Source organism: Monomorium pharaonis, chromosome 11 (assembly GCF_013373865.1).
Source record: "Monomorium pharaonis isolate MP-MQ-018 chromosome 11, ASM1337386v2, whole genome shotgun sequence".
Classification (NCBI taxonomy): Eukaryota; Metazoa; Arthropoda; class Insecta; order Hymenoptera; family Formicidae; genus Monomorium; species Monomorium pharaonis.
The window spans coordinates 12,338,983-12,361,051 of NC_050477.1; the positions used below are offsets into that span (position 1 = coordinate 12,338,983).

At 40.1% G+C, this 22,069-nt stretch overlaps 1 protein-coding gene and 1 long non-coding RNA gene across 12 annotated transcripts in view; one reads left to right on the plus strand and one right to left on the minus strand.

Moving 5' to 3' along the window:
* The window catches only part of LOC105839711 (AT-rich interactive domain-containing protein 2), a 65,529-nt gene that overhangs the window by 38,037 nt on the left and 5,423 nt on the right, over nt 1-22,069 (minus strand). The gene's annotated exons all lie outside the window — the stretch shown is intronic.
* On the plus strand, nt 1,034-21,739 carry LOC105839713. Of its 4 annotated transcripts, none has more exons than XR_004965115.1 (3): nt 1,034-1,105; nt 8,259-8,648; nt 8,990-19,596. It is a non-coding gene; the product is annotated as an uncharacterized LOC105839713 (long non-coding RNA). The 4 variants fall into 4 exon arrangements; XR_004965114.1 differs by lacking the exon at nt 1,034-1,105 and adding an exon at nt 1,130-1,926; XR_004965116.1 differs by lacking the exon at nt 1,034-1,105 and having other exon boundaries at nt 4,911-8,648; nt 8,990-13,079; nt 17,359-21,739.

The following is a 22,069-nucleotide window of genomic DNA, read 5'->3' on the forward strand; positions in this document are numbered from 1 at the left end:
ATCAATGCAAATAGCATTTAACTAGATGTCGTAATTACCAATACTACACTTGTCAATTTGAGAAGGCCAGCTGGAGTACGTAACTCGAGAATTCATCCTTTTCCAATAGCGGTGTTTCATTACGCGAAACCGGATTACCACTAGTGATGTAAACGGATTCTTCTTTAACGAGATTAGCACGATATCGCAGTAATTACATTCATTTATTAACACACGGTATATACTATCGCTCTTTTATCTCGTGATTTTATAAAGAACATAAGTGAAATAAGTCACATATTTCATATTCCATTATCCCTAAAAACTACATGAAGAAATGATGATTGCATTTATTATTGCCTATATCGCTGACTCATACGATTCCCCAGGTATGGCTGGCTCTACTTTACTTCGTTGTATCTTCACGATACGTCGGTGTCGCAGCGACAGGAATTCCATGGCAAATGACACGCTAATTCGGGAGAACATTATCTAGACACATAACAATCTAGACGTCATGACAATCGCGTAACGATATCGAAGCAGCCGCGAATAATGAGCCTAGTCATCGAAAGAAGCGTCGCTTCTGTTAATAGTAAGATACATCCGCGATTCGTTTCGTCCTCGACGGCTGCTGCTGCGCCCGGCGGAACCGATCGGAGTCGGTGTTCGCTCGCGGCGGAAGAGCCGCAGCGCGTGTCACGTGGACTCGCAGGCCCACGGCTGGCGGCGACTGACAGTTCCCAGTCAGCTGATCGTCCACACCAGAATGGGGAGGGGGGAGGGGGTTCGAGGGGACAGCAGCGGTAGTAGCAGTAGTAGTAGCAGCAGCAGCAGCAGCGGTAGTAGCAGCAGCAGCAGCAGCAGCAGCAGCAGCGGTAGGAGGAGGAGGAGGAGGTGGTGGTAGTAGTAGTGGATGGGGTGGGAGGGGGGGGCACGAAATCTAGAAGGGAAGGAGGGCGGAGGGATTGGCGACGCGCAGTCTGCCACCGCTGCCGACGTCGTCGTCGTCATCATCGGCGGCGGCGGCGGCGGTGGTGGTGGCGGCGGCGGTGGCGGTGGTGGCGGCGACGGTGGCGGCGGCGGCGGCAGCGGCAGCGGCGGCAGGATCAGCTGATCGGTGGAGGTGTGCTGGTAACTGACTGACTGTGAACTGTGAATGAACGCGCGGGGAACGGGCGAAGAAGTCTTCGCGTGCGTACTCACGTGCCGGCGTGAGCGCACGACGGACGGCGGCGGCGGCGTCGGGGGGAGGGGGAGACGGGGAGAAGACCCGGGGGGGGCGAGGGCGGGAGGGAGCGGGAGCGACGTGCAGACGGAGGGAGGAGGAGGAGGAGGGCGAGAGAAATCGCGGCGCGTGTCGTGGCCTGGCCGTGCGCCCGAGTACTCGCGAGAAAACACGAAAGCGCCTGGTTCCTCGCGCGTGCGGAAGTCGCGCGCCGGGAAAGTCGGGCAGCAGCCCGGGAAGGCACGGAGAGCGCCGCGCGGTCTAAAGTCAGTGTCCGCGCGATGCACGTGTCGCGACGTCGCCGGCAATGGAAGCTCCTCGCGATTTGCGCTCACCACTTCGGCAACGAGAGACTCCGGGGGTCGTCAAACAATACGAGTTGGCGATCTGCGGCTTGTATAACCGAGTACACGCGATACACGTTACGCAATTGGCTTGAGATAATGAGAGTCGTTACGGACCATCTTCTACTTTTGCGAGGACTGACATTGGCTGACTCGACAATGTCGCACCATTTATTTCCACGAAGTAAAGGAATATTACGTTCGTCGTGAGGGAGAGAACGCGGTTACGAAAAAGGGAGAACACTCGGTTTAGCTTCCACTGAAGAGCGGCGGCGGATTTGCTCCGACAAAGAGCCTTCACTGTGCGGACGTGCTCGTGCGCCAGGCAGGTTTATGCTTGAAATGCATCTTATGGTCCGCGTGCATCCTTCAGAGGTGCGGATGATGAACGATGCGGCGTGCATTCTCGTTTCTCGCGAAAAGGCCGAGCTCGCTCGATTATTTCGCGTTTTGAAAGTTCATACTTTTAACCTGGTTGTAATTGTGCTATCAATTATGTAATTCGACTGATGTTCAATAATATTTATATATACGGGAAATTATTTTTTTCTTAGAATTCTCACTCTTACGTTATAAAATTGATTGGTTACATAGAAATTCGATGGAATTTCATCAAAAAATAAAATTCTTTAAGGCCCAGGATTATCATAATTTTGAAGGTAAATTCTATTAAAAGAAAAAAAAATTCTCTCCGTGTACTTTTCTCTCGAGAAGAAATAACTTTTATAAAATTCTTTTCCAGTCGCACAAATCGCATGTCGACTCGCGTCCACAACTGTAATTACTACGTGAAAGTATCCGCAATTATGTTTCTGCGTTGGAAAACGCTTGCCTTGTATCAGCACGGCGATAAAACGTCTCGTTGTTGATGTCGTGCGCGCGACATACGACGACGGGTCGTCGTCGGAGCACCCGAGTATCGATCTGCCCATAAAACAGGCAATCTTTTATCGCGCGCGCGGTGATGTATATCGCGTAATATCGCGAATGTTCCCATAAATTGGAGCGGGCGGAGAGGCACTCGCGTATTATCGTATATCAGTATACGTATTTACAATAATTTAGATTTTCACTCGAAAACTCCCATTTAATGACACGCGAACGTACGCGCGTTCGCCAAATTTACCTCCTCCCCCCCCCCCAATTAATGCCTTAATCGCTGCAGAAATATCACGACGCATCGCGGCGGTCCCGTTTTGTCGACGTAATATACGTAAGCGGGTTACGTAAGCAAAACGGTCGTTAAGAGAGCGGGAATTCGCGGCGTATCTTTTACGGCGCGATTAGAAGCGCGATCTTCAGCAAACACTGTTTTTATCCGAGTGTGTACCGTGCCGCGTTGTACGGCGTCGTACTTGAATTTGCTTTGAGTCATCCAACGACCTCGAGGCGAAAAATACATATACACGTTGAACTGGCCGTATTTTTTATGCTCGAATTTTATATGCCTGTGTATGCGGCGGGACGTAACATCGAAAAGTGAGTGATATGGAACAAGACGAAAGAGAAAGAGAGAGAGAAAGAGAAAGGGGAGAAAAAGAGAGAATTTTTATCATTTCATTTTAGGCAAAATTCTGTAGGATTACTACGCGTCGTGCATGAACGCACGCGACAAGAATCGGAAGAAGCAGGAGCACTGAAAAGTATATGGGGAAATAAAATAAGAAAATATTTTTGCGCGAATTAATATTTTTTCAAGAAAATTTGAAAACGTACAGTGACACTTTTGTGACCATGCTGTATATATCGGCTGTCGAAATTAGTTACTCTTCTACCGTTTGTATGACACAAAGAGAAAAAGGCGTGGATCGATAAATCGACTTACAAATTCATCAAACAGCCGATTCGCGGAAACGACTCGATTTCGTCGCGATCATCGATACGCCTCTTCGCATATTTATCGATTTCGTCATTTTCTAACGCCAAGGTACGCGTGGCACCGCCCACTCTCCGCGTAGAAAGGCAAATGTACGTTTTTTTTCTTCACGGTGACAAGTAAACCAGTAAGTTTTACGTGTTTTCTACGCCTCGTAAGATCTTTTCGCCGGTACTGTCGTCGATGCGTCACTTCTCGATTAGAATTCTAACCACGCGGACGCGTTAACGCGATAAAAGTTACACGTGCGGCCCGCCACGTCGGTCGGTCGGTCGCTAGTTAAGCGGAAAACTATATCCATTATCCTCTTCTCGGCGTACGTAAGCGTTCGCGGGAAATTCGCGACGGAAAACCATGTATTATTTGCGCGAATACAAATCACGACCGTGCGATTAGCATCTGAGCGTATCTCGAAGGCATCCCGATAGTTTTTTTTTTTCACACGCGCGTTTTACTCGTTTATCGGTGCCGCGCCAGGCGTACATTTCGTCTGAGCACTCGCGCGCATTCTGCTCCGCGGCACTTTATACGATTTAGTCGCAATATATATATATATATTATCTTTAAGCGCGCGAATGCTGTGTCGCGGCACTCGGGAAAATGGCCAACAAAATTTCGTGCATGCACGAAATTATATCGCTGATGCCAAAGTGCGTAACTGACTTTGTATCGCAAAATAAGTGAAATTTAATTCCCTTCTAAATTATTGCGTTTAAGCATTTTGTGTCACGTACATAGGTAGAGTAAATAACCTCCATTGCATATAGCGCGGTGGTTACATTCCAAAGAAATGCCGTATTGTACAGAATACAAAAACAGATTTAGATTCCAAAATTTGACAAAAATATTAATATTTATAATAACTATTATTATTTAACTACCAGAAAAAGCACTGACAAGTGTTTAGTATTTGTAACTGTAATTAAATGGTAAAATAGTTGGTTATGACCTCCTATTTTTATAGTTATTACTGCTATAAAGTTAATAATAACTTTATGTTTATAGTTCTACTAACTATAACAAATTTTTACTATAAATTATGTAATTTCAAATATTAATATACTAAAATATCAAAAGATAATAAAAATAAATATTTCTCTGTAATAAATACCATCACAAATGCATTGTAAATATGTTTATTTTCTTAACATTTACTTATTCCATTTATGTAGTAATAATTTAAAAAGCTATAATTCGAACAGTTAAAATAATTATAAATATATAGATCAAAAATGACTATTTAGTTAAATTATAAATTATGCAACCATATCTTTCTCTGTATGTTTATTAAAAATATCAACATTTAATCAAATATTATATATTAAGATTAAATAACGCACGTTAATTGCTTTTTCATTGTTGCTAAGCATAATTAAACGATAGCGTTTTCTTTGTTGTAAAATATCTTTATCATTTGAAATTTCTTCTGCAGCATCTAGATTTTAATATTTTACATAGAAAAATTTCTTAAACTTAATTCTTAAAATTATGGAACATCGAAATATTTTTCTATAATTTTAGTAAAATTTAATGTACTTTATTTTATTCCACGACCACCATGATTTTAAAATAAATTCAAAGTAGAATTTCTGTTTGTATACTTTGTTAAACCTATAATTTGTTTACTTTTTCTTAAAACGAATCTTTATAAAGTTATTATATTATATAGGCAGTGTTGTAACAGATACAATTTTTAAAATAACAAAATATAGATATAGTTATCTAAAGAAAACTGTAAGAGTAGTACTAAATACAGATACAGATATACATTTCTTATAAATAACTAAATATAGATTGTTATTTATAGAAATTACTTTAAAAATAACTCTAGATACTATGCAGATATTAGTTAGATAAAATATAAAATCAAGCGTAACTAATTACAATTTCTGAATTAGGAAATTAACTCTAATTACATACGCAAATACATAAAAAGGATCTGGATAAAGTAACTATATTCATGTAGTTAGATACCTTACAACACTGTATATAGGGAGGATTACCCAATCCTCTGTCCGTATTAAAGCGAAAGTCCGTATTATAGGGATCACGTGTTGTACGAGATTTTCCTAATTCTCTAACCGTAAAAATATGATGTTGCTAAAATATCTTTAAAAGGTTAGCTCTGTATGTGTGCGCGCGCGCGCGCGCGCGCGTGTGTGTGTGTGTGTGTGTGTGTGTGTGTGTAAAGGAAAAAATACAGATGTTAAAAATAATTGTTAGACCATCGAAATAATTGTGTAGGATGCTCAAGGATGACAAGCAAAGCTGCAAAAAATTTTGACAGTCTAGCAACCAATTTAAGTGTCTTATATAACTCTTTATCCCAACAAAATTATTTTCAGATCTGCATCTAGCTAAATTTTCTTAAACTTCAGTAAAACTGTTCTTTCCATGTGGTTAAAACGAAATCATGTTACAGGAATCTCGTGTTATACGGAGTTGCCTGTATCTTTTTTACATTTTAAAGTACTTTCTCTCGACGAAGCGCAGTATAATAAACGGCGGAAACAAAGCGCGTTCGTGAACGTTCGAATCCAAAGACGTTCGCAGATCATCATCTCGTTGATGCGATTCCGACCATTCTTTATTGCCTCAATTATTCGCGTTGATTCTCCTTTGTTAATGGTAGGTTCGAATAAGACGGCCGTCAACGTCGAAGGAGTTGAGTATGCGTTATATCGGGGCATCCGCATTATATCGCTAAATGGCGTGCCAGCGGCGCGTTACATGTGAACGGGGCGACGTAAAAGACGCCGCCGCGCCGGATGGAAAAACGCACAGTGTGTCATTAGACGTAGCAACTCCGCATCTCGAGAGAAGAAGGGAGGGGAGAGAATTAAAAAATTATGCCGCGTGGCGCCTATAGAATTGACGATATCTTGGAAGATTTGGGGGCCGCAACGCGCGTATCTCTCGAGGGAGGCGTATACGTAACGTCGCGAAACAGAAGAGTTTAGTTAATTATAATTAGCGCTGAGTGACGCGGTTGGTTGAAACCGGCCGCCTGCGCGGCATTAGAAACGAGTCGGTGTAACTCGCGCGGACTTCACGCAAGACTCACGACTACGTCGCGTAATCGCGCGAGCAGGAAGAAATGATATTTCGATCCGAGTGCGTGTGGGGGTGGCTTTTAATTTTTTATTTCTGAGACGAGCACAACACTCCGCGAACATCGACAGTGCTGCGACAAGCGACAGTGTCCCACCGGGGCGTTAAAAAGGGGACTCGTAAAGAGGAATCGTACGGCCAGGTTTTTATTTACGTCACGTAATTATCGCCACGCCCGTAATAAAAATGCCCACTTTGATGATGGCTAATAAAGTCCTCGGGTTTATGTCGCGCGTCTCTCACTCACTTCTTTCTCTCTCTTTGCCCGACGCTACATAATATAACCGGACATTAGACTTAACACGCGCGCGGCTTCCAGGCCCGGACACAGATCCGAGAGGCTACTTACAAGTCGTCGTCCGTCTCTCGTTGTGCGTTTAACCCTTCCGCAACGTCTTTTATCGATAAATAAAACATCTTTCTTCGTCAAACGAGAGTCCCCTTGCGAGTAACGAACAAAATTCAGTCAAAGAGAAAGCACAAACGAAAAGCTAAGGAAGTGTCAATAATAATGTTTATCAATAATGTTCCAAAGAATATATCAACATTTCTCGAGTACGTTTTAATTTTCTGTTTTACAGTTACGAATAAAACTACGCGATATTAATAGAGATTTTCCAAAACGCAGTAACTTTTTTCTTAGATAACAAAATTTTTCCCCACAAAATAATATATGTATACATATATATTTAATCTACGTATAATCAGATGTATAATGTGACATTAATTTTACATTATATTACAACGTCTTGCAGCTCTATAGATAGAATTTTTTTATTTCATTGAATCACATAATAAATAGTGCATTTGTATGCTTTTGATTATTAATTTCAATCTAAAAGATCAAAAATTAAATAATTTGATGGTCATCAAACAGATTTTTATATATAAACATTAATCTACTGAACTTGGTATCTAATATATAATTTTTCAAATAATTACAAAATTTTTAACGGCAGGTCCAATTTGGCAATGATCTTTAATGTCGCAAAATGTTATTGTTTTTACTTATATAAAATATAACTAATAAGAGCTTCTGATATTTTTAAATAACTTAAAAATTATCTTCAATTATCAAACTGATTTGCTATGTGATAAGTTGTCCAAAATATCTTATGTTATTTGCTAATAATATACATAAAAATACACATAAATAAATAATATTATTTCTTACGTATCATTTTCCATTAATATAATATAGACGCGTTGTGTGTGTGTATATGTGTGTGTAGAATTATTACTAATGATAAATTTTAAAAACAAATTTTTATAAATTGAATTTTATTTATAAATAAAGCTAATTTTTAATATTGAAATATATTAGTTAATCATTATCTTAAATTTTAACGTTGATCTCAAGTTTGTAATTAGTGACTTTAATTAATAAATACTATATTTAAAGCACAAGAATACATATAAACAAAAATATTTATATTAGTCACTATATTCAATTAGTTTCTAAATCTTTTAACTTTAAATTGAAAATCATCTATTTGCAAAATTCTTAAACATTAAATAAATTACAAATACACTTACATATACGTTTCTATTAATTATAAAATTTCCCTCTTTATTGACAAAGATGCTAAAACATTTCTATGGTCTCCCAATTAAGTGTTGTCGATTTTTCTAAATAATATTACTTTCACACACAGCACACTACTCGATTAAGCGAATATACGCAGTATGCAATTAATGCTGGAAATCTCGATTCCCTTAGCGCCTGGAAACTCTCAAAAGGTATGTCGTGCCACCGTTAATATTACCGTTGACGTTTACGACCAAAATGGCCGGGCGAGGCATTCGCATCTCTCGGATATTTAAGTAAACGATTCGCATCGCTGCACTGGTTGGTACATCTGCGAGAACATGCGGGTGCCACGTTGTTATGCAGCCGGTCTGTACGCGGCTGTCACGAAACACAATGGGTGCACACTCTTTCCCGTCCTGGCTCCGTGGCTTATGTTGCGTAACCGTAAACTAATCTACGAGAGCTGTAACGCGAGCGAGTTATCGCCGTCACCAGACTTAAATTATTACGGAGCTCGTAGCTTACCGTGTCGCATGGTTCGTCTATCAAAATCATCTTTACAAAGCGTAAAAAAATATGGTAAGGTGTATATATAGGTATATATTTACTTTTACAAAATTATGAATGTTTCTGTAAAAACAACAACGAAAACTATATTTGTTAGAATTCAAAAGATTAGAAATAAGATTAAAATCAGAGATTCACTAAGAAAAAGTTATTAATTAAATTTTAATTAAATTTCTTTAATTGGAGTCTTTTACATATATTTAAGTTAAAATATTTTAATTTAATCTTTTTAAAAATATTTTATGTATTTAAGTTACAATTTAATTTAAATATATATAAAATAGTTAAACAGCATGAAGAAATTTAATCATGTTGAAAAATTCAATCAAGTTAACCTTTTTTTCTTATTGTAGTGTTGTATCAGAGACAGAACTCACGCGACACTTTGATTCGCGGGACTGGTAGTGAGCAAACTTACAAAAATTCAATCGCGCCTGTAATCACCTCATCGCGCGACCAGTTTTGAAAGTGTATGGGAGAAAGAGTTCCGCGAAACATGCGCGCGTCGTAAAACGGCCGGGAGAGATGGCCCGCGATGTACGGAGAGCAAAGAGGAAAGGTGCAGTGACCTCCAAGTGCTGCAGCTTGTGCTCGAGTGATGGCTTACCAACTCGTACCGTCGGCCAAGGCCATTAATACCAATGTCTTTTGCGCGACTGAGGCGACGGAGGTGGCACGTGAAAGAGAAGAAGGAAGAACCGAGAGAATCGCGCCTTGGGTTTAGGTGCCTTGCCGATGAGAATTGTCGGAATTCGTAATTAACCCACGCGATTCGAACGGCGAATTCCAATAGGAATCTATACGAAGAAACTGAGATCGCACACGAAAGACGCATGATCGGAAAACGAAAGAATATATATGCAAGGGACAGCGGAAAGTCCTTTTCGGCTAGATTCCATTTTAAAGAAAATGTACTATGAATATTTCTAAGAAATATAAAGATTTTTTTATTTGATTGTATGATTAGTCATAAGCTGGTTAAGGTGACGACGTGCTCGTTAACGATATACCTTGTCAACCTCAACCAGATATTCGCGTACGTATTTATATCCACACGTTATTAATGAATTTATATAACGAACGTATCATATTGAACTTTTGCAGAACGAATGCTGGGTTTGCAACGCTGATCCTTTTTTTATGATGTATCATCGGAAATAAAAAATGTGCAATAATTAAAGGTAAACAGAATGCGAAAGCAAACAGTAGCGGAGCGGAGCGGACTGCCTCGTTGACGAAGTATATGAACGCTAAGGGAAAAGAGATCAAGGGAGAACGAATGAGAGAGAGAGAGAGAGAGAAAGAAAGAGAGAGAGAGAGAGAGATTGTCGATCGTTAGGATCGGTTAACCAAGGCTGCTTCACGGTTGGTGCAACGAGTACTTTTATCGACGAACGTAAAGCAAACCGCCGAGTTCTTCCCCCGCGGCCGCAAGAAGTAAAAACGCGCCAAACACGGTCATGCGGCGAGACAGCAGCGGTTCGGCGGAGAGTGCGGCGTGTCGAAAGGGACGGTAAAAAGCGATGGATATGCGACCCTCGCAACAAAGAAAAATTCTACGTGTACGCGTCACGAGGCATCAAACGCAGCTACGCGATTCGCAATGACGTTTGGATCGATGCTAAGTATAAGCGAATCGCGAACTGTGCGCTCAGCAGTGAAACGCAATGCTAAACGAGGATTATCGTAGCTAAATACATCCATTGAGCTATATTATTGTACTAGAGTAAGCCTATAGAGTAAGCCCCAAACTGCAGTTCGATGGAGAAAAAGACAAGGACAACAAAAATTTGTCTTTCCTTTCTATAGATACTATTGTATATTGTGATGAGACCAGTAAATTACCAATCAACGAATCTTTGAAAAAGACAGCAATACTATGTTTGCATAAATGTCCTTTAGAATATGAAATATCCTCCTTAAAGATTCACTTCAAATATATTATTAAGCACAATATGAATGTCTTACATCTATTTCTATTAATGTAAATTTTAATCTCAATTTATAATCCTAATTAATATTCGCAATATTTCCAGGGTCGGGATAGTTTTTTCAATCACGCAATCAATCTCTAAATAGCATGGAATTGTTTTAATAACAAATGTTTCTCACTTTAGATTTTTATTTTAAATCATATAACCTTATCCCTCGGATTTATTTTGATCCTCAAAATAACAAATTATTTACGTTATTTGAACAAAGATGTATTGTAATAATAATTTAAAGTTTTGTCAGGTACACACACTGGACTTAAATACCGGAAAGTTAAGAAAATTTCGAAGCAAATACATATTAAGATTAACTTTTTATTTCTTTCTAACTTTTAAAACTAGAAGATAAAAAATTTAAATCAAAATTAAAATTAATTTACATTGATAGAAATGGTCACTTAAAGTACAGATATTATATTTTAAAAGTTATTTTGCGAATGCAAAAATGTTCTTCGTAATATTCAAGATTCATCTAAAACTGTGACACAATCGGCACTCGTATATCGAGTGACCACCTGTATTCGGACAGTAGTCGGGTTTTCGCGAACAAGAGGAACAGCGATCGCTCCGAGACGGTCTGCTCCGGGCGGCACGATTTCCTTGGCCAGTCTATCGTTTATCTCGCTCCTTCCTCGGACTAACGGTGTGTGCGTGTCTTACAACCGTAAGGCAGCACACCGCGGCAGGCCATCTCTATTTATCTCGGCAGCGGGAGATAGCGGTGTTGCCGATACCGGGTGCCTCTGCGCGCGAACGTACGCTCTCGGAAACGACCCGAGTCGAGCCGAGCGATGCCGAGATGGCCTGCGCGGCAACGTTGCACGCGCGGAACGCCTCTCCTTAGACTTTCCTCTCTGGCTCTTTCTTCCTCTCTCTCTTTCTCCCTTTTCTCACGCGCCACGCGTTCTCTCACTCTGTTAGAGAGCCGGGTGCCTCGACCGCGCGATCTCACGCGCGCGTTACGCTCGTCAAGGTGTTAGTAGGTGTCGTTACCTACGATTAACAGGCGAGCGAAAAGAAATACAGTTGCCAGGCTGACGAATCGCGCGACTCTCCGCACGGGAAACCCAGAGCCATGGAACATATGGAGCTGAAGAGAGATGAGGTTAGGCAATGAAAAGCACTCCCAAGTGTCGGACAAAGGATGACTGTTTAAAGAACCAGGCTTATCTTTATTAGAAAATAGCATTCGAAACACTAAAAGACTAAGACCTAAGAGAAAACCTTTAATATACATTCCTAGACGCTCAAATTATTAATTTTTCACACGTTTCAATTACTTAATTTTCTAATTAATATTTAAATATTAATATACGTTTGTACGTATAAATACAAATGGTTTAGATGTTTCACGAATACATTCCTCACAGAGTTGCGTGCATTCGCTCAAAATAATTCGGAGAAGAAATATTTCGCCCGAGCAATTCGTCACACAATCTTCGCTCGAAGAAGCGATGGTGCTCGTCGGCGCCGTCCACTTGAAGCGACGCATCGCGATGAAGGTGGACGGGACTATTTTTTTGGTAGGAAGGATAGGAATCTCTGTACGAGGGCAAGTGCATCGCCAATTTCGGCAGCGTGGCGCGTGCGTGAGACAGACGAGTGCAACCAACCGATCCGTCTCCTCTCTGTCCCTCTCATTCGCTCTGCCACACCGTCTCCCTCATTCTCCTCCTCAGTGTCCCCGGCTGTGCGCACATGTGTGCAGGGCATGAGGTCGCTTTCCTCGCCGTTCGGTGTGAGGTTCTGGCACGACCCCCCCTCCCCCGCGCGTGGCATCGCGCGATGTTGCCGCTACTGCCATGTCGCTCGGGCGGCGATGCCGGCGCCGGTATGCGTATAGTGAAACTGGTGGGGCGCAACGTTGCCATATCGACCGTGCCCTCGTCATCGGGAAACGACGAGCGGACGACGAACGAACGAACGTACGAACGGACGGACAAACGGACGAATAGACGAACGAATGAACAAACGAACGAACGAATAAACGAAAGGACGAACGGGGGCACGAATGAATGAACGAATGAACAACCGAGCAAACATTCTCTCTATTCCCCACTACTATTTTCTCAGCATCATTCCTTTCCTTTGTCTCTCCTGAGCGCTCGCATATTCTTTCTCCTCATGTCCCTTTTTCTCTCTCTCTCTCTCTCTCTCTCTCTCTCTCTCGTTCTTTATTTCCAAATTTTTAAAGAGATTGCTCCATTTCCATCTTCATCGCGAAATGGTGCACGTCAAACGCGAGGCGCCGCACGGTGATACACCTGACTGACTCAGCATTACCGACTTCGGATCGCACGCAACGCATGTGACGACCAGACCAATGCCAGACTACGGAGCCGATATGACGCGCGCGTCTGACAGCGGCGGCGGAGGCAATGAGGTGCGCCTCGACCACCACTAGCCAGCTAGTCTCGCCCTTGAGAAGGCTGGACCGCCTAGGAGTGAACGAGTGAGTGTGCGCTTTCTCTCAATTCTCACCCGCGCTCTCACTCGCTCGATCGCTCGCTTGCGCGATGTGCATTTCTCCCGCACGCCCAAACGTCCGCAAGAGCTCAAGCTCCTTCAGATTACTCGTCGGTATCAATAGTTGACCGATTACTCCCGATAATCACGGTGGCATGAACGATGATAATGATGAGACCGATGTAGATGAGGGATGGGACAGAGCAGGACAACAATCGCGTGAGCACACGATGGACAGATGCACTTCCAATTTTAAACCTGTCAACGGTCGCAGCTGCAAGATGCACTTTCATTTTTTTCTCATTTTCTACAATCTTAAATTTTTGCAAAGAATTCTGCAAAATATTGTTGAACAAAATAGAAAAATTCGTTGAAAAGGTCGGGAGGATATTTGGTTACTAGTGTGGCTCTCTTTTTCCTCCTTTTTTGAGAACGAGATTGAAACCGTTCGTTAGTCGCGCGGGCAGTGACGACACCTCGTCTCCACTTCCGTTTATACCGAATTCCGGGAGAATGTAATTACTGTGCGCAAAAGAGTGAGTGAGAAAGGCAGAGAGGGGAATAGGGGAGAGAGAAGAATGAGGCTTTTAATACCGCGACACATCGCGGTGGCATCGGTTCGAGAAGAGGTGGGCCTGCCGAACGCTCAGGATTAGAATGCATCCACCTCGTTAGTCGCGGGCGAACGGCCATGCCTTTTTACAGTTTGAGTGGACGAATTTTATGACGCGGACGCGCAAGCCCGAGAGAGCTTTTAACACGCCCACCACGTCCTCGTGTTCTTCTCATCTCGCGCACACGAGGGAGATCGGTATTTTTAGGTAAAACGTTTCAGAAATTTTGGTTCATATTTTGTAACGCGAAGTGCTAGAAGCGAGAAAGATTCGAGAACGTCTGATAATCTATGTAAAAACGCAAAATTAAGCATTTTCTTGTCAATTAGACTGGCAAAATGCTTTATTTATTAATAATTACACGACGACATTTCGACCCAAGATTCAGGTTCTTAAATGCAAATGATTACATCAGTTTAGAAATTATCGCTACAGAAACATTCATGTTCGGTAGGTCGGCGTCTACGGATTACTGATTTATTTTGTTTCTGGTGTCAAGATACACGTGTAGAATATAAAATTTCGTCATCAGATTAAAATTCGTAAAATAAAATGTTAAAAGTCGCCGATATTCACACATCTGCACAACCAAGTGGCAACTCTATATAAAAACGCCAATCATATTCACTGTTGCGTTACGCGTATGATGATCCTAGAATTTTTCAGACAATGACAAAAGAAATGGTTGCAAAGTTTTTCTGAGTAGAATCACCGCATTCCCCTCAACAAGATAGAATTCATTCTCGGACACGTTGGCACACGAGGCAACGCTTACCTATCGCGTAATCTCGCCTCAATAATGTCATACATTCGATTACCGATATAATCCAATCTATTCAATCTATAATTTCGAGAACCTTACGTAACGCGCAAGAGCGAATTATTCATCATATAACAACGCTTTGTGAGACGACGAGCAGGATAGTAATATGATTACCGACGGATTCGCTTCCTTGGTTCACTAGCGAGCGATGTCGAAATCAGAGAACCGAGATAAAACGCTTACGACGCGGAGGAGCGCGAGGCGGATGGCAAAGGCGCGCGCGCGCACGCATTTCGATACCGCGTTTCGCACGCGCAAAAGAATGGAATCGCTTGAGAAAACGATTGCTTGAGATATACAATAGATACGCGACGGCGCGTACATGTTTAATGGCGCTTAAATGTATTGGTATCTTAAATAGTATTCGATGGATAGAGCTGCGAACCGCCAAGAGCAAGATAACACACACGCTGGCGGATAAAATCTTTTTTCTTTCTACGCAGACTTTCGAGCGACAAAGTGTCTATAGTTTAACGCGTCTCAACCTCACCGTACCGACCATAGAGTTTCTAATAACGTCAAGGTTGTTCCTACCCAGAAAGAGAGAGGCGTTTATGGGCGAAAGAGGACGTTCGAACTTTAACACGTACAGGGTGAAAAAGCAGTTTCCACAACGTCGCTTCAGTAGTAAAACCTGTATCTTCTATACTTTCTTTCCTGTAGAAACAAAGAAGTTAGTTAACTATGCCGTTGGTGAACTAAGCTTCTTCTCGCCCTGTGGATTAGTGGATTGCATCAAAAAAATTTTCGAAATTAATAATTGCAGACTTCTAAAAATTGTGAAAAGAAGAAAAGGCGGTTATGAACTAACTCCACTAAAAGTGGAGTTACGGAATTCACAATATCTTGTATACTTATATTGAATTTTGGGGATAACTGTCCAAATTTCTTCTTACATACTGTTTAGACGTTATAACATGGCCACTAGTCACTAGTGTTTATTGTATTGTCATAAAAGCTGCATTTCAATATTGCAGGTAATCGAAAGATTTATATATGTGTATTCTTTTTCTCACTTTAACAAATATGCCGTGTACTAATTTTTTCAACTTTAGTGTAACTTAAAGAGCTTAAATATGGCTTTCAAATAATTGTAATTAAATTAATTTTTAATATGTGCATGCAATTAACATAAAGTTATATTGTCTGCGTTTAGGGTTATGGACAACTTGCGGGTATAGCGAGTCTGAGTCCTGTAATCCCTTTGTACGTATTTAGATTATACTTCTACAATACTTATTAGCCAATAGTGTTTATTACAATAATTTTATAATACTTCTACAATGCGCAAAGTCACAAGAATCAAAGATTTTTTTATATACATTTTCGATACTTTATAATACTGATGTGTAAGGATCCAGCAAAATACGTTAAATTTTTATTTTTTAGAAATAAAATTAATTTTGAGAATATTTGTTGGTAGCGTTCCATATCTCCCTACAGATTTTGTGATCACAATTTTTTTCCGTTGTCAATAAATTGGTAATTATGTTATATATGTTAAAAAATTTGATAATCTTAAACAGACATAACTTGTTTACATAAAAAAGTTTATTTTTATTCAATAATAATTTTTAAGTTGAAAGGAAAAAGATCAGATAAGAAACAATTTCTCAAGAATTAAAATTGTTCAATATTATTATTAAAACAATCACATCCTGTGTTCCTTTTATAATACTACTATAATACTGTAAAAATCTATAATAAATATCTTGCTGTAACTCACGCTAATTAAACTCCTTAAAGATTTTATATTCTTACTTATATATAAAACAATTTTTGTTGATTAGGCAGTACTCTTTGTTTTTATAGAAAATTAAAACAAAAGATAAAATCTTTTTGCAAGACGATACTGTGCAAAGTCGTCATTAAGAGAGGGATAATTTTCATAGAAGTACCCGCACTATTTAATTAATTCGATCACGGAGAACCGTCGAGCGCAGCTAACTCCAAGAGGTTTACCAAAGTAAAAAAAAATAATTCGGCCATTTTTATACTGCTATACTAATCCTTCATCATTTCGTATCACCGTCTGTAAAACACTAATTACAGCTCAGCGCTGACGCTTCCGCTGGTAAGGCAAACGGCGTAGACAAAAGCAGCTTTAGAGAATCCGCAAAGCCCCCCCCCCTCTCGAACACGCGCGCGCGCATGTGTGTGTGTGTGTGTGTGTGTCTTTTTCTCTCATGTACATTTCTCCCTGGGCTTACTGAACTTTCCGCAAAGTACAGTGCCTCTGCGGAAGACGACCGACCGAATCGTAGCGTAGATTTTGTCATGCGAGTCGAACCGTCGCCGGGCACGTCGCGGACAATAATTTCCCCGGTAACGCAATACGCCGCTCCCGGTGAACCCGATGCTCCGAGCATAAGACCGAAGTCCATGTACAAAGGGAACAACTTTCATCGTCGACGATGCAGTGCCCTCGCAACTGTATACGAGCGCGAAGACACCTCGCCGAAACTCCCTCGCTAAAGAGAATCTAATTACAATCGTCGTTATCGGCGTTTTAGATTATAGGTGTGCCAGTAAATTGCACTCCAATTGACCGTCGATTATCCGCGAGATATTCAGCTTTTTTTCGTGGTTATTTCTCAAATCTCACAATTCCTCATTCATGTAATTTTCCTTCTCTTACTACTTAACTTATTAGTTATTCGTTAATATCTTAGTTTACGTATAGTTAATATATTAGTTAATATATTAGTTTATATTAGTTTATGTTTAAAACAATTATAAATATTTAAAACAATTATAAATAGCCAAAAACCAAAAAAATGACAAGTTACAGTTAAGTTAAAATAATCGCAACTATTTTTTCTTTTCAGTGTGTCACTTCGCCGGAGTTTCAAGAACCTCGCGGAACAGCTTATCTACCACAAGAATCTGGAGATAGGCGTGACGTAGCGACCGATAGCTGCCGCCGATGCGTCAGAAACCATCCGCGTTCGCGCGAGCGAGGCATTCCCGACCGCGGCACGACCGGGCCAGTTTGCACGTCATATAGTTTAGCGACGGGCTTCGAGCCCGATCACACTTGTTGAGAGGAAGCCCCTTCGCACCACCTCCACCATCCACCACCATCTCCTCCTCCTTTTCCACCTCCTCTGCTGCCTATTCTCTGCTATTCTCTTTCCCCCCTTGCGTCCTCTTTCTCCGTTTTCCCTGCCCCCTCTCCCTCCTCCTATTCCTCCGCGCTTCCTCTTTCGCCCTTTCTCTTTACCATTGCCTCATGATCTATCTCGCTCGCCTAGTATGGTATCTCCACGAACGACCTTGACCTCACGTCGCATCCACGTTGTCCTAATGTTTTTATCTAGGCGTCTGATATCGATAAGAACGATTCGCACCATCAGACAAATCGAATATCCAGAATGGTACTTAAGTATTTTAAAATATCTTAGATAATTCCTTATATTAATTCAAGATAAAAACTCTATATAATCATATGTCAAAAACGGCTTTGTTTCAAGGGTATAAGGTGTTGAAGTTGTAGCAAAAATTTCCGAACCTAAAAGACCCTTTTTGTACTGATTTATCTCATTTACCATATAAACAAATATCAAACTTAAAAAAAGTAAGTGGCATACCAATTCTCACGTAACAAAAGTATCCATTTATCCTTAAGTTTGTTACCGATTGAACAAATAAATGATAGCCCACCAAAAATGAATCTTTATCTCTTTAAAACATATACAAAGTTTTATCAAAGTAGCACAACACAATAATGAGTAATGTTCAAAATTTTTCCTCCAAGCTTACTCTGTATCTCTGAAATTAAGTATTTCCGAACATATATAGTCGCATATGTTTTTATCTTGAATTAACATGAAGAATTTACCCTTTAAAATCTTGGGATATTTACCCTGTATACATATATGTATATACACATATAGTAACTAATAATTCATAGATATGCTTCTATACTGTATTGTATCATAATCCTATCGGTCGGAATCGCATTCTAATGCTATCAGACAATACTATCGAAATTCGATAATCGATTCCGATTTAAGGAACATTGGAAGTCAATTACACTTTAAATGTTAAGATTATTACGTTCTCTTAATGAAGAGATCGCATAATAGTATATAGGAAAATAGAAAGAACTATAAAGAGCTAATTAAAATATTCATAGAACGATATGATCAAAGTAATTATGAGAATAATGAAGAAGTTGTCCAATTGTGCCAGAAATGAAAACGAAGGATTCTGAATTCAAATCTCAGTTAATTTTTTCTTATTTCTACAAGTACATAAATGTTACAATTATCGAACGGTTGGTAACCGGAGGAAGTTATTAACCTCCGATATCCATGTGTATCGTTGAGGCTTCCAAGTTCCTCCACCCCCTCTCCAGGGGTCTCGTCATCATCCCTCCTCCCATTGTACCGCCGTTCTTCGATCATTGACGCCACTACGTTCTTTCTCCGGAGAGGAGCTCGCGCCGAAGGTCGAAGAGAGCGGACGCGAGAAGAAAGAAAGGAAGCGCGTGAAATCTCGGCACGCGAGTTATGTCATCGCGGATGGCTAACATTGTACTAAATAATGCGTTCACGTGAGATGAAAGACATCAGAGAGACGCGTCGTCGCGTCTCTGGAAGACGAACCCGATGATGATTTAAACGCTACCGTGGTAAATCAGTTTGGAGCGAATTTACAAGACTGTTTACAAGACTGTTTAAATCTAGGGACACATTTATCAATTCCCACCCGAGAGAAAGAAAATGAGAGAAGAGGGAGAGAGAGAGAAAGAGAGAGGGGAGAGCTGATTTTTAATCTTTTCCTTGTAGAGTTTTGATAAGATCACCTAATGGTTTAGACATGAAAAAAAATTCGTAGTTGGATAAATCAGAAATATAAACCAGACCGTTTGGTAAAAAATGAACGATCCAAACTTTGAATTAAATTAATTTAACAAATTTGGTAACGTGTTTCTGGTAAAGACAAGCAGCTAAGTTTGCTTTCATATATTCTGTAGGTAACCAAATTGATTGTATTCTGGTGAAAACACTTCATTGTAATCTAATAGTAATCTTAATTATAGAATAGAATTTTATTCAGCATATACATTGCCAAGAAAAAACTTGGTTTACAATGTTTACTTAACCAGACTTCATCCATATCTTATCTATTTACCAAGTTTAACATACTTGAGTTCTTATGTTCCTAAATCCTATCGCTTATTCCTATTTCACTTAATCGTTTCCTTTTTACTATCTTTTACATTTGCTTTTATATAATTATCTACATTTAACTTCTCCATTTTACATTTAACCTTTACCCATATATTTACATTTACATTTGTACATTTTTTACATTTTACATTTTAATTTACTTTATACCTCCGAGTTATCACAGCTCAACACGTATCGATATGACTACATTTCAAATCTATTTCTTTACCTATGATAATCTTAATTATAATAACCATCAAAAATTTTGTTAATCTTTACCAATTGTACATTTCATGTTCTTTCAACCATGCTATGTATAATAGTTAAAATTAATTAGACACTTAGACAGATATTATAACTAGAACAGCAATAATCAAACTTCAACTGTTGTTACATTTAAATGTTCTGGTTGGTTATCAGAATATTTCACTTAACTAAAATTTCTATTTAGTCTAATCAAATTTTGTTGAACTAAACATATCTTGTTAAATCAACCGTGGTTGTTCTTTCCGTATATGATTCTGGAGTGTGGCTCTTGCGCGGTATCGCGATGCGCCGCGTTGAAAGAACCGTGTGCAGCAGAGAACAAACTAAAAGCTAAACAACGGCCGCGTAAAGATTGGATGGATGAACCAGCTCGTCGGTGACAAAAACAGAAACACGAGCGAGTGATAATCACTACACACCACGCGTGGTCGCTTATCGCCGCGTGGTGCGGTGAAACCGCACCACACACCACCTTCGCCGTTACGAGAGTCAAGACCGATAATCAATCGGTCGTAAACATCGCGGCGAAATCGCGCAAGTATCGTTCGCTCTCTCGTTCGCCGCGACCGCACACCCGTAAAGAAAGGGACACGACAATGTGTTCGTGGCGGCGCGACGTGTCGTCCGGAAAATTAATGCGACGGGGAACGCAAAAGCGAGAAAGTTCACGAAGACAGATTACAATCCGCATTATCGTGGAGAAATAGCCGCGAAATCGAATCACGAATTCCGTTTTCTCAGCGACGTTGCGTTACATTTCTCCCCCCCCCCCTCTCTTTCCGCGTTCGGGATAAATTTAGATACAATCGTTGGAGAAAGAAAAAAAAATCGAAAAGCAAGACACAAAAAAACGTTAGTAGATACAACAAACACAGTCGAATATAACATTTGAGGAATCAGGGGCGAAATATTTGTGATGCTTAGAAAATTTTTTCCACGTGTTATTATTTTTCTAAAATGAAAGCTAATGTTCGACTTTCGTTCCGTAATACTGTATTTCATAATCTTTCCTTTTCTCTTTTTTTCTTCATTTCGCTCCGACAGAACGCGAACACGAAGGGGGGCTATATTCTATACCTCCAGATACCACGATTTGTCGTTGCGTTTAAACGCGTCGCGCGATAGGTGAAAGCAAACGTTTTAATCCCCGGCGAGAGGACGGGCGATTATTACTGAAAGGAATTAAAGTACCGCTGTACAACAGCGGAGCTCTCCCCGAGCGGGAATCTGGGCCACGCTATTAGGTGTCCCCGCTATCTGTTCCGATGCCGATGCCAAATTCTCGTAAGTTATAGTTAGTCGTACTAATAATGGTACTATCGCCGAGGAGAGCGTAAGAGATGAGCCGAGGAGATCGGCGGGATTTCAGAAATCGCGAGCGTACGCGCTCGCATACGCTTGCGTAACACGCCAATGCCGTAAAAATACTCGTTGCGCTCTCGAACATTATTCGCGAACAATCTGCGAATACGAGATCCATCGATGAGTTTGCGACGAAAGTTGAGAACAAAATCTTTTTTTTTTTTTCTAAGGAAAATAACTTCAGTAATATTACATTGAGAAAAAAGTTGTTAATTTGATTAAATTTTTTAATTCAAATATCTCTACAAGGTGTAAATGAATAAGTGTCAAATATTCTAGGAATATAGTCCCATTCGACGAAAAAAGTTGATCTAAACATAGATACGGAAACACTAGTTTTTGAGATGGAGATAGAAAGAATGTGTGAAACAGTGGATGATCTTAAAAACGCAAAAAAAAACAATTAATTTTATATCAAAATATGTTAGAATAAAGTATAAAATATCTCATAAATTATAGATTTTTGATAGCATTACTTTTTATGTGCATAATAATTAGACGAATCATTATGTAAAAGAAATCAAATAATTTTATTGAAAAATGGAACCTTTATAAAACCTTGAAAAATCGATTCTTTCGAAAATTGATTTTACTATCATTTGCCCCTCTTCACACTTACACACATAGACAAATACCATTTTTATCTAAAACATTTTTTGTTAATTAGTGCTTTGTTTTTTCAAAATATAATATTCCATTGTTTCACAATAAAATTTCTCCTATTTCAAAAACC